The sequence below is a fragment of the Arachis hypogaea genome, chromosome 16, assembly GCF_003086295.3.
Source record: "Arachis hypogaea cultivar Tifrunner chromosome 16, arahy.Tifrunner.gnm2.J5K5, whole genome shotgun sequence".
NCBI lineage: Eukaryota > Viridiplantae > Streptophyta > Magnoliopsida > Fabales > Fabaceae > Arachis > Arachis hypogaea.
The window spans coordinates 93,401,375-93,413,448 of NC_092051.1; the positions used below are offsets into that span (position 1 = coordinate 93,401,375).

At 36.5% G+C, this 12,074-nt stretch overlaps 1 long non-coding RNA gene and 1 pseudogene across 2 annotated transcripts; both read left to right on the forward strand.

The window, feature by feature from the left end:
• Nucleotides 1-2,373: 2,373 nt before the first annotated feature.
• Nucleotides 2,374-6,974, forward strand: LOC112754470 (uncharacterized; annotated as a pseudogene).
• A 1,300-nt stretch (nt 6,975-8,274) lies between these two features.
• LOC112758557 (uncharacterized) lies at nt 8,275-11,773 on the forward strand. Of its 2 annotated transcripts, none has more exons than XR_011874373.1 (4): nt 8,275-8,473; nt 8,606-8,852; nt 8,970-9,065; nt 11,160-11,773. It is a non-coding gene; the product is annotated as an uncharacterized lncRNA (long non-coding RNA). The 2 variants fall into 2 exon arrangements; XR_003179689.3 differs by having other exon boundaries at nt 8,314-8,476.
• The last annotated feature ends 301 nt before the right edge of the window (nt 11,774-12,074 follow it).

Below are 12,074 nucleotides of genomic sequence, written 5' to 3' on the forward strand. Positions count from 1 at the left end.
TCGATTTTTCAGAACCTTGGTTAGAGGTGATTGTGTAGTAGCTCTTGGCAATACTGGTACCCCCTATTTTAGAAACGGTAAAGTGAAGATGTAAAGAGGTTGAGACTTCAACGATGCTGTAGCCATTCACACACGTTTTCTCTTCTTTGTTTCGCCAGTAAAGAAGAAGAGCAACAACAAAAGTTGGTTGAAACTCGAAACGTTGTCGTATAGAAGATGAAAAAGTTGAAAAACCCTAGCATAGGATAAATTGAATGAGGGACGATTGTAGAAGATGATGATGAATTTAGGATTAGGATTCTAACATCGGATTGATTTGAGTTAATTTAATAAACTTATCTGCTCAGCATCAACGTGGCTAAAGTTTGGGATGTGCTGTAACACTTAACATTGAGATGACGAAAGAACGAACTTGACCAATGCAATTGTCTTTTAGCGATTATTTTGATTAATTTTTTTTGGAGACCAAATTGAAAATTGGATAATTCTTCAGAGATGATTTTGACTATTAACTCATTTTTAATTCTTCGAAATAAATGACTTTTGGAAAAGTGATGAAAAAGTCTTTTCGCTTTTCTAAAAAGTAAAAAATAAATAAGTATTTGTTTGGACGCTATTAAATCGATAAAAAAATTATTTTTCAATGAAAAAATATTTTTTTTTATTTTTTAGTGTATTTGGCAAATTTCTAATAATAAAAGTAAAAGCACTAGCAAAATAAAAAAATATCTTTCTTTGAGAAGTTACAATTTATATTTTTTTTAAAAGATCTTTTTTTTTAAAAAAAGATATTTTTACATAATAAATAAACAAAAAATTACATTCATCCTTTTTTTTTGAAGTAAAAAAGTTCAACACAACAAAATAGAGCAAAAGAAAAAAAACAAAAAGGTATTTTTATTTTATTTTATCCAAATATTATTAATAAATAAAAAAATATTTTTATATGAAATATCCAAATATAAAATTACTTTTATTTTTAGAGTAAATACCCTTTTTTGCCCCTGTCCTTTTTGGAAATTGACTACACGCCCCCTAACGTTTATAAATTACCAAATCGGCCCCTATCCATATACTCCGTGATACCAATTAGCCCTTCCGTTGATTTCTCCGTTCAAAGTTCATCGAAAAACGCTGAGGTATAAGGTGCAGCCCGTGACGTGACGTTGGATCATCCTGCGTGGAATGTTCTGTGGGTATTTGGACAATTAAGCCCCTGCACACTCAGCAAAGCAGCGTCGTTTTGAAAAGATTATTCACATTGTGCAGACTTATCATGGGTTCAGGCTTATACAGTCTAACAAAAAATTATTCACATTCAATTCATATAGAATTTGCAATTACAGAGCAAATAAACCCAACTCTTAACCTTGTCCATGCATTATTTACAGCAACACAATATACCCTAAAACACTACAAACACAATTGCTGTTACAGAATTAACATTGCCAGTATAACAAATACACCATGGTATTACTACATTTTTTTATTTTTTTTTCATATTCATTCTCAATCTTAAATTTCAGTTGCTCCAATCTATTCCAGCATAGCCATTCTTCCTTGAACATCATTGTTATCTTCATGCCCAAAATATTTAGCAATGAGTTCGTCCAGCCAAACAAAATAGTTGCAGTGACGTTGCTCCGTTTGCAATCGCCATTATAGTGAATACAACTTGTTAAACAACACAAGAAGTTGATTACATAAACTGAAGATGGATGCACACTTACACGATAGTAAGAACAACCCAGGAAGATTCTGTCCGGGTTCTTGCTGTCTCAGACTCTTGCATGATTGCATACGTGCCACACTTGCATTTAAGGTGCTGAAACTTGGCCTTCATACCCTCACTTGCATTGCTACTCGAACCCACCATAGTCTTCCTCCAGACACGGCGTGTGTTAGAGGTTGAAGATTGCTCTGGATCGCTCATGCTTGAGGCACTAGTGTTAGGGTTCAGAAATGGGGAGACTGAGATTTCACCCAAAACGAGCCAAAGGGCTTCGTTTCAAAACGACGCCGCTTTGCTGAGTGTGCAGGGATTTAATTGTCCAAATGCCCACAGAGCATTCCACGCAGGATTATCCAACGCCACGTCACGGGCTGCACCTTACACCTCAGCGTTTTCCAACGACTTTGAACAGAGAAACCAATCGAAAGGTTAATTGGTATCACAGAGTATATGAATAGGGGCCGATTTGATAATTTATAAACGTTAGGGGACATGTAGTCAATTTCTAAAAAAGACAGAAATGAAAAAGAGTATTTATTCTTATTTTTTAAAATATATTTTAAAAAGATATAAATCATATAATTAAAAAAATATATATTTTTTAGAGAATGGCGCACAAACAAACTTAAATAAAAGATTGCCTTCCCTGCCTTCCCTTCTCGCTCTGCACTCATCGCCTGGTCTATGCCCTATCCAAGCCAAATACCCCAAAGTCTCAATTCCATTAACTAAAATCCCCAGTTCGTAATCCCTAATTTGATCACCAAATCAAGAAGATCGATGTGGGCAGCTTCCTGCCTTGCGTCATGCTGTGCCGCGTGCGCATGCGACGCGTGCCGGACGGTCGTTTCGGGAATCAGCCGCCGTTCAGCGAGGATCGCCTACTGCGGCCTGTTCGCCTTCTCCCTCGTCGTCGCATGGATCCTCCGCGAAGTCGCTGCTCCTTTGATGGAGTCTCTTCCTTGTAACTTCGCTTCTTCAATTTCACTTTTCCCCTCTTTTCTTTATTTCTTTCCAGTCGTGTTTGTGTTTTACAATTTATTTGTTTTAAGTTTTTTTTCTCGCTTGTCGAATGTACCAAAGATGTGGCAAACTTTGAATTAATCCTGATTTTTGGCAATTTCTGTTGGACATTATGTTTTGTTTGATCACATTACTGATATGTGTATTACTTTTTGGGATTTGAATGAAATTTTATTGTCTTTCATTTTTAGTTTTATTGTTTGTTGTGGCAATTGCATGTGCAATTTTTGGGCAGTACGTATAGTTGGAAACAAGATAGACTCACTTGATTGGTAACTGATGAAGTGAGAAATTGAGGGTTTAAATCACCTTGAATTTATAACTTCCATCATATCTGACCCCAATATCTTTCAAGGTGATTAGAGTAACTTTTTCACCTTGCCAACCTCCTCACTTGGAGCTTGACCCTTTTGATCATTATAAGTGTTAAAAGGTTTATTTATGAATTCTGAGATTGATTACTGTCAAAGTCAAATAGTTTGGAAAGTATTTAGTTGGATCATTTTGAAAAAAAATTATCAATTTATCTCTGAGATGGATTTTAAATCTATGTATTTCTTTTGTTAGTAATTTGTTAGGGACTTGGGTATTATGGGTGCTCAAAGTCTCACATCGAGTAGTATGGGATGCTTGATGTTGTATATAAGGAGAGAGGTTCTTCCCCGTTAACAGCTAGCTTTTAAGGTGTGGTTTCCCACTTTCCTTAGATACCTAACAATGGTATCAGAGCGTGGTTGTCGGCGCCATGGAAAGGGCTACCTATAGGCTGGATTAAGGTGAATACCGAATACTGATAGACCGTAGCAAAGTGGCTACCGTTGGGTCAGTGTCAATAGAGTGAAGCCGCCGTGGACGTCGGCTCAGGGCCGGTGTATTGTTAGGGACTTGGGTATTATGGGTGCTCAAAGTCCCACATCGAGTAGTATGGGATGCTTGATGTTGTATATAAGGAGAGTGGTTCAAAGCTACTTTTAAGGTGTGGTTTCCCACTTCCTTAGATACTAAAAATCTTTAGAAATTAGCTTTTGTCAATGATCTCTGTTATTTTATGGACCAAATCTTACTTTTTCGGGTTCCTTTTTCATCTCCTGACGTTTATTGCTAGCAATAAGTGGTTACTGGTTTGATGTTTTGCTTAGGTTAATGGATGGTCTGATATATGATGAAATGTACTAACTCCTTATTATGTGATGAGTTGTGATGAGGAAACTAATGTATTGTACTTGTTGTAGGGATCAATCACTTTAAACATCCCTAGCAGAGAATGGTTTTGAAACAGATGCAGTTTTGCGAGTTGCTTGGGGAACTTTCTCTTTTTCACTATTCTAGCAGTTCTAATGATTGGCGTCAAGAACCAGAAGGACCTCGTGATGGTTGCATCACGGAGGTTGGATGATGAAATAATTTGTTGGTTCCTTCTGGTAATCTTTATGTTTTTCCTTCCAAATGAGCTCATCAGCTTTTATGGTAAGTGTTTCTTCTAAAATTTTTTTATCTATTATTGAGCTGATTCCTTATAACTTAAGTAACTTGGCTACCAGGCGACACTAATTTCTTGATTGATATCATATATGAGGGCTTATCACACACTTAAAAGTGTTGGTTTGAAGAGCCTGAGGTTATTGGAAAATGGACATTGCATCTTGAATGAAAAGTGGAAATGTAGATAAAGATTTTCTAAGTTGTTTAGCAAACTGGAATACTATCAATTTATTGCTTTAAGTCCTGAATATTTTTTTCCCGTAACTAATATATGAATGCTTAAATCATCCTATGGCTTTCTTTAATTTCCCAGTTTAGTGATTCCTTCTTTGATCCCATGTAAAGATACCCATTTTTAAAATTTGCTGTGACAATGTCACACTGGCCCCCCTTTTTAACCCCACCTTGGAGACTGCTTATGTAAGCTTTTGAATAAATCTTAACTTGATTGGTAAAAGCAAACAAGACAATATGCTAAATGTTTGCAAATGAGGTTGTTGAGATGGATTAGTGGGAAGACACTAGATAGGATTATGAATGAGTACACCATACAAAGTGGGACAACGCCAATTTAGGGATGGAAAAGTCTCCTCTCAAGTAGTTTGCATCTATTTGGAGAAGACCTTTAGAGATCATACTCCTAGTAAGGTGATTGGACTAGACAAAGGAGTTATATAGCTACAGAGACCAAAAAAGTATAGGGAGGATTATTAAGTATTTATATGCTAATTATTAAAGCATGGATATGATTCTTAATAGAGCTTATGGCCTCATTTGATCTAACCTTCTGGGACAAGGTGTAGTTGTTGCCTAGTTTGACAAGCCTTTTTCCTATAGGTTTTGCATGTAATTTATTTCATTGTTTATGATTATCTTGAAGTATGTTCTCTTTGCAGAAACCATATCAAAGTTTGGCTCGGGTATGTTTCTTCTAGTTCAAGTTGTGCTATTGTTAATTTTGTTCATCGATGGAATGACACCTGGGTTGGATATGATGAACAATTCTGGTTAGTTTTAGACGTTGTTTGACATCTGTGATAGCTGTGCTTTTCTTGACATATATTTACATGAGGATTTTCAGTATTTAAAGGTTTTTTCATACAGGTATGTTGCTCTGTTTGTGGTTTCACTGTTTGTTATGTGGCTTCATTTGTGTTCTCGGAGTTTCTTTTTCACTTCTTCACACCATCTGGACAAGACTGTGGAATCAATACCTTCTTTATTACAATGACCCTCCTTCTTGCATTTGTTTTTGCTATTGTTGCTTTGCACCCTGCGGTAAGTTTTTGACTTCTCATTGCAGTTAACCACTTCTAATTTGGTGTCCTTTTAATATATATTGAATGCTTGTTTGTTAGTTGTCTTTTCCTATGATATTTGATATCACATCTTGAAACTTGGGAGGTTCTAAAGGTTACTGTTTCCGTTTTTCACTTTTAACTTCAAAACAGGGAAAAATATTATCCTGTGCAAGTTCATATGTAATCTGTTATTCTGTTATGGTGTTATGTTCTAAACTGGTCTTATCTGCTGTTTTTATCATATCGATTCAATTCAATGTTTGTTATGGATTGAGAATTTCATGAAGATGACATACGGTCCTTCCTGTTGGCTTAGGATGCTATTGAAGTTTTAGATTTGGTTGAAGGATTAATTAGTGGATCATAATCTTGTATGCAAAAATAGTTTTATGCTATATAACAAATATGCATAAAAGTATTCATGATTGTAGATGTAAATGTGTCTGCAATTGAGGTCTTTGAATTATTTTTGTATACAGGTAAATGGGAGCATTCTGCCTGCTTCAGTAATTTCATTATACTGTACTTATCTCTGCTATAGTGCATTGTCTAGTGAACCCCGAGATTACGAGTGCAATGGCCTTCACAAACACTCAAAAGCCGTTTCAACTGGCACCCTTACTTTGGGCTTGCTTACGACAGTTCTATCTGTTGTGTATTCTGCTGTGCGTGCTGGATCTTCTGCCACAGTGCTTTCCCCACCAAGCTCTCCTCGTGCTGGTAAATTCTCAAAATCTAATATTTGTCATGATATGCCATGCTCATATTCATTAGTATATATCTGAACATGGAATCCAATCATATGGATATATGATAGCCGTGAAGCTGAATTTTATTTTTTGATGTTGATGCCATGAAGAACGTAACTATTTATAATATTGTACTTGATGAGCATCAATTCCCCACGATATTAAATATCTGCCGCCATTATGGTGATTATGCAGGGAAGCCTTTGCTTCCGCTGGATGGAAAGGAGGAAATTGAGAATGAGAAAGCAATGCCGGTTACATATTCATATGCCTTTTTCCACTTGATTTTCTCTCTTGCGAGCATGTATTCTGCAATGCTTCTGACAGGTTGGTCAACTTCTGTTGGAAGAGACTGGGAAGTTGGTTGATGTCGGGTGGCCTTCTGTGTGGGTTCGGATTGTCACTTGCTGGGCTACTGCCTTGCTCTACTTATGGTCACTTATGGCGCCAATTATGTTCCCAGAAAGGGAGTTTTAACTCTAAATGCCATTCTCCCCAGTTTCAAGGTTTATGGGGAAAGGTTGTGTGTAACTTAACATATTTGTTGCAGATGTGTTGCCTTCATTATCTGTAATTAAATAATATGTATGGTATGCATCTACGTCACATAACGGGAGAAACGTGTGTTATGAATGACAACTTTGAATGGGGTGTGTATGGTGAAAATATTTGTACCCCGAAAAATTACTCTGCATGTCTCCCAGCATCCTTCGCCATTCCTAGTTTCTAAACAAAGCATGCGAAAGGGCCATATCTGGGTTTGTGGCCCTCTTTAAAGGAAGGTTGCCGATAGCCTTTTCAAAAATAATTATGATTTGAATCTTATTTATTATCCAAAATTATAAATATTCTCATGAATTGTGATATTTTAAATGTTGGTAATGCCATGGATGTGGTTGGAATTTCAGTTTCAGATTCCTACTTGCTTCATTAATTTTGGGGGAAAAAGTATTAACTTTAGTTTGATTCAACTTATGAACCATTGAGGAGAAAAACCAGTATGAAATGATTGCTTTGGAGGGGGATGGGAAAATTTTTAATTTTGAAAAGAGTAAAGTGATAAATAAACTCTTGAAAATTTATACTTTGAACATTAATTCTTAAAGAAAAAAAAGTACTTATGAAATCTTCTACGATAGTAGGCATGGACAAGTTATTTTAAATTAAGACTTTTTATCCTAATCATACGAGTTAATTTGAAGGTAATGGGTTTACATTTGTTATTCTAAAGGATTTTATTGATATTTTTTCTTTTTCAGAGGTTAATGTGTTTCATGTTAATTTTTTTAGGAGTTTATGTGTCACTTTACTCTTTAGAAAATCATTAACGAAATTGAAAAAAGGAAGCAATATGGTGGTCGGTTTACAAGTAACAAAATTATTTGAGATAACTAATTAATCTGGGCAGTTTCATCAATGGAGCTACCATGAAAATTTGGATGGAATAGTTTGCTTTGTTCATCAACTTCAACATCATCACCAAATCTGTCAACAAATGCAATTGCCTCAATTCTACAAAGTTTCGTCTTTTTGAGAAAAACCTGTTACTAATAATTAGATTTGATTTTGAGGGGAAGCTATCAGTATTTTAAAAAATAATCAAAATTTTTTTTTGGTATCATAATAGGACTAAAGGGATGCCCAAAGACTACTAATTATAAACTAAACGGGATAAGGTAGTCCCTTCTTCATCATCAGTTAAAATTCTAATAACCTCTCTAAAAGGTGTATCCAACAAATAATATCCTTTCTCAAGATCTAAACTAATCTGAACTAGGTAGTCAATACATCTATTTCCTTTTTAGTATATATTTACCAAAAGAACATCTTAAGTTTTCTTTTTTGAGCAACTAATACTTCTCAAAAAGGCATTAGAATGTTTGCTAAAATTTCCTTCCCCATTAATTTTGCTAATCACCGCTTGAGAGTCACACAGCACTACCAATTTCCTAATGCCCATAGTCCATGCAAGTTCAAGCCCTTTCTCGATGCCACAAAGTTCTGTCTTATACGCCAAACAACTCCCAAAATGAAAGAAACCTGCTGCCCATCTTTCGTTTGCGTCTTGCAGCAGGCCTCCGCAGCCAGCTTTGGCTGCGTTTCCGTCCCTTGAGTCGTTTATGTTTAGCGTTGTCCACCCTGGTGGTGGTGGAGTCTAACTAATGTGGATCTCCTCTCTTTTCTTTGTAGTAATTCTTCTCCTCCTCCTATTGAATGCTTCTTTTGATTCTTCCACACTTTTAGGATTAACTTGTGGGTTGGGAGGATCTTTGATAATTTTGTTGATTTACTTCTCTTTCTCATGTCCACATTTTCAGCAAATAAAGATGAAGGTTTCTAGCTTATTGTGTCTTTGGCTTTGACCCAATTGGTTATCTAAATTGAGAGTCATCCATTGTTGCACGTTGTTATTGTTGAAGAAATCCATTGCACTTTCGGGTTTGATAAGTTGCATCCACGTTCTTGAAACCTTTCGGCAGTCTCTGATGGTGTGGATAATGCTCGCTCATTTACATTGCAAATTGGGCAGATTTCATTACCCCCAAATAGACGAGCTCTTCTTTGGTAAGTTAAAATTCTCCCATGCATAATTCTACAGATGACCGTTTTGGACTTTTGAGGTTCCTCCCACTTCCAAATTTTTGTCGAATGATTTTGATTGGGTCTTGTCCAATGTTGCAGAGCTTTATATGTAGGGATGGCAACACTTCCAAATTGGTTGCAGAGTTCGGGCCGGGTTTTTAGCGGGGCGAGGACTTGGGGCGGGATCGGGTTTAGGTAATACCCAATCTGGTATATATATAATTTTAGCGTCCTGCTAGGGAGCCAATGGAACTCTTAACCTTTCGGATCTAGAGCTCTAATACTATGTCATGATACCACTCATCCCAGAATCTTATGCTGATGAGAAAAGATAACACTAATGGTTATATCTCTAATACTCTCTAAACTTCCATTGTACGCATTGTACAAATATTCCATTGGCTCCCCATAGTTTTCCATAATTTTAATATTGTATCATATTTAAGTTTTAAATTTAATTTATGTTATATATATGATTATGGTTGTATAAATTTTGAAATTTAATTTTATTTGTTGGATTTTAATAATTATAGAGGCGGGTAGAGATGGGGCAGGTACCCCGTGGGAACGACTTAGGGTTCAACTTTTTATTGCCTACAGATAAGAGCATAGCATGTTGTTATTGTAGGACGGGGTGGGATCGGGTAGGGCAAAAACCCGCCCATACCCGCCCCCATTGCCACCCTTATTATATGTGGCTCTTATAGAAAAATTCTCATCTTCTGTATGTCTCCAACCAATTCTGTTTTCTTCTCTATCATGTGATGGTGCTGGTGAAGCTAGAATCTTCAACACATAGTCTTTTGGTAGGTAGTTTTTGAGTTTGTTTGTGTCCCAATTGCCTGAAATATTAGTCCATTCCCAGACTAAACTCTCACAATCTATTGTTGTTTGGATTGCAAATTCCAATAGGTTTCTAGTATCATTTTAGTGCGCATTTTGAGAATATCCACAACTGAATCAACAAGTGCACTGGGTCGTCCAAGTAATACCTAAGGTAAGTGAGGATCGATCCCACGAGGACTAATGGACTGAGCAACAATGGTTGGCTGATTGGTTTAGTTAGGCAGAAATAAAAGTTGGTTTTGTGGGTTTCAAAAGCATTAAACAATATATCAAGAGTAAAAGAACCAAATAATGCGTTTGGTGTAGAAATCAATGAGAGAAACAATTAAGGTAATGGAGATGTTTACTTTTTCCGGATTAAGTTTTCTTACCAACTATTTTAATCATGCAAGATGCATTCCATATCAAACTGTAGTTGACTAAACCCTATTCTCTTAGTAGTTTAGTCTCCTCTAACCTTTATCAACTGCCAATCTCTTGGTCACTTAATTCCGATTAGAGGGTTAAGTTCAAACCTAGTTTATGACCACAAAACCCTAATTATCTAAAGCTAAAATGGATTATATGTCACATATCCTGATTAGTTCAAGTAATTAGCAATTTAGGAGGAATTTAATTTCAAGCTGTGTTCAAGTGAGAGACTTCTCCCAAGGATCACAAGAACGCATCTAGAATAAGGGTCATACTCTCGTTCCACCCAGATTCATAAAATTAAGAACGGAAGTACTCCTTGAAATTGAATGAGTACATTAATTAAAATGGAAAAATAATAGTCTTAATCCATAGAAATAAATAGAGCTCCTAACCTTAACCAAGGAGGTTTAGTGGCTCATGACTTATAGAGAAAACAAGGGTTCCGAAAAGTAAAATGTGCGGAAGTGAGAAGATCACCCTGAAGGGTGAATCTTTTCCCTTTTATATCTAACCGAATTTGATTTGAAAATAAAATAAAATAAAATAATAAATCCTAAAACTAAGTAAATAAAAATTCCAAAAATAAAAGATAAGATAACAAATAAAAGCTAAATCCAACTAGAGATTCTCCAAGAGTGGGTTTTCAATTCAGACTGCCTGTCGCTAAACACCAGTTGGGCGTTTAGCGCCCATAAGAGGCATAGACATTGCTGTTTTATAAGTCTTGCTAGCGCCTTCGTTGGGGACTTCTCGAGACACCAGTTCAGCCGGGGTATAGGGAGTTTAGAGTCTTTGTGGTAGAGGCTAGAACCAAAGGCATAGCATTCTTTGATCCAGAAGATTCGACCTTGTCTGTGGCATTTTGAGTAGGATCATTGATGAGCAGATAATTTATACCCTTTTTGGCATTATTTTTACATAGTTTTTAGTGTGATTTAGCTACTTTTTATTATATTTTTATTAGTTTTTATTTAAAAATTACATTTCTGGACTTTACTATGAGTTTGTGTGTTTTTCTGTAATTTTCAGTATTTTCTGGCTGAAATTGAGGGACCTGAGCAAAAAACTGATTCAGAGGCTGAGAAAGGACTGTAGATGCTGTTCGATTCTGACCCTCCTTCACTCGAAATGGATTTTCTCGAGATTCAGAAGACCAATTGGCACGCTCTCAATTGCGTTGGAAAGTAGACATCCTGGGCTTTCCAGTAATATATAATAGTCCATACTTTACCCGAGAATTGATGGCCCAAAATGGCGTTCAAAGTCAGCCTAAAACTTTCTGGCGTAAAACGCCAGAACTAGCACCTTTTTCGGTGTTAAACGCCCATTCTAGCACCCAGGGTGGCATTTAACGCCAACTTTGGGCATATGCACATGAAAGCTTGGAAGCTCAGCCCAGACACGCACCAAGTGGGTACCAGAAGTGGATTTCTACACTATCTGTACTTAGTTACTCATTTTCTGTAAACCTAAGTTACTAGTCTCGTATAAAAACTACTTTTAGAGATTCATTTTGTACCTCATGACATTTACACTTCATATTGTACCTTCTACGGCATGAGTCTCTAAACCCCATAGGTGGGGGGTAAGAAGCTCTGTTGTGTTTCAATGGATTAATGCAACTACTATTGTTTTCTATTCAATCACGCTTGATTCTATTCTAAGATACTCACTCGTACTTCAATATGGAGAATATGATGATCCGTGACACTCATCATTATCCTCAACCTATGAACACATGCCTGACAACCACTCCCATTCTATCTGAGCTCAACGTAGTCATTGGGCGACAGCTTGAGTGCGTATCTCTTGGGTTTCTAATCTACAGACCGAGTCCGAAGGTTAGAACCTTCGTGGTATAGGCTAGAACCAATTGGCAGCATTCCTGGGATCCGAAAAGTCTAAACCTTGTCTATGGTATTCCGAGTAGGATCCGGGAAGGGA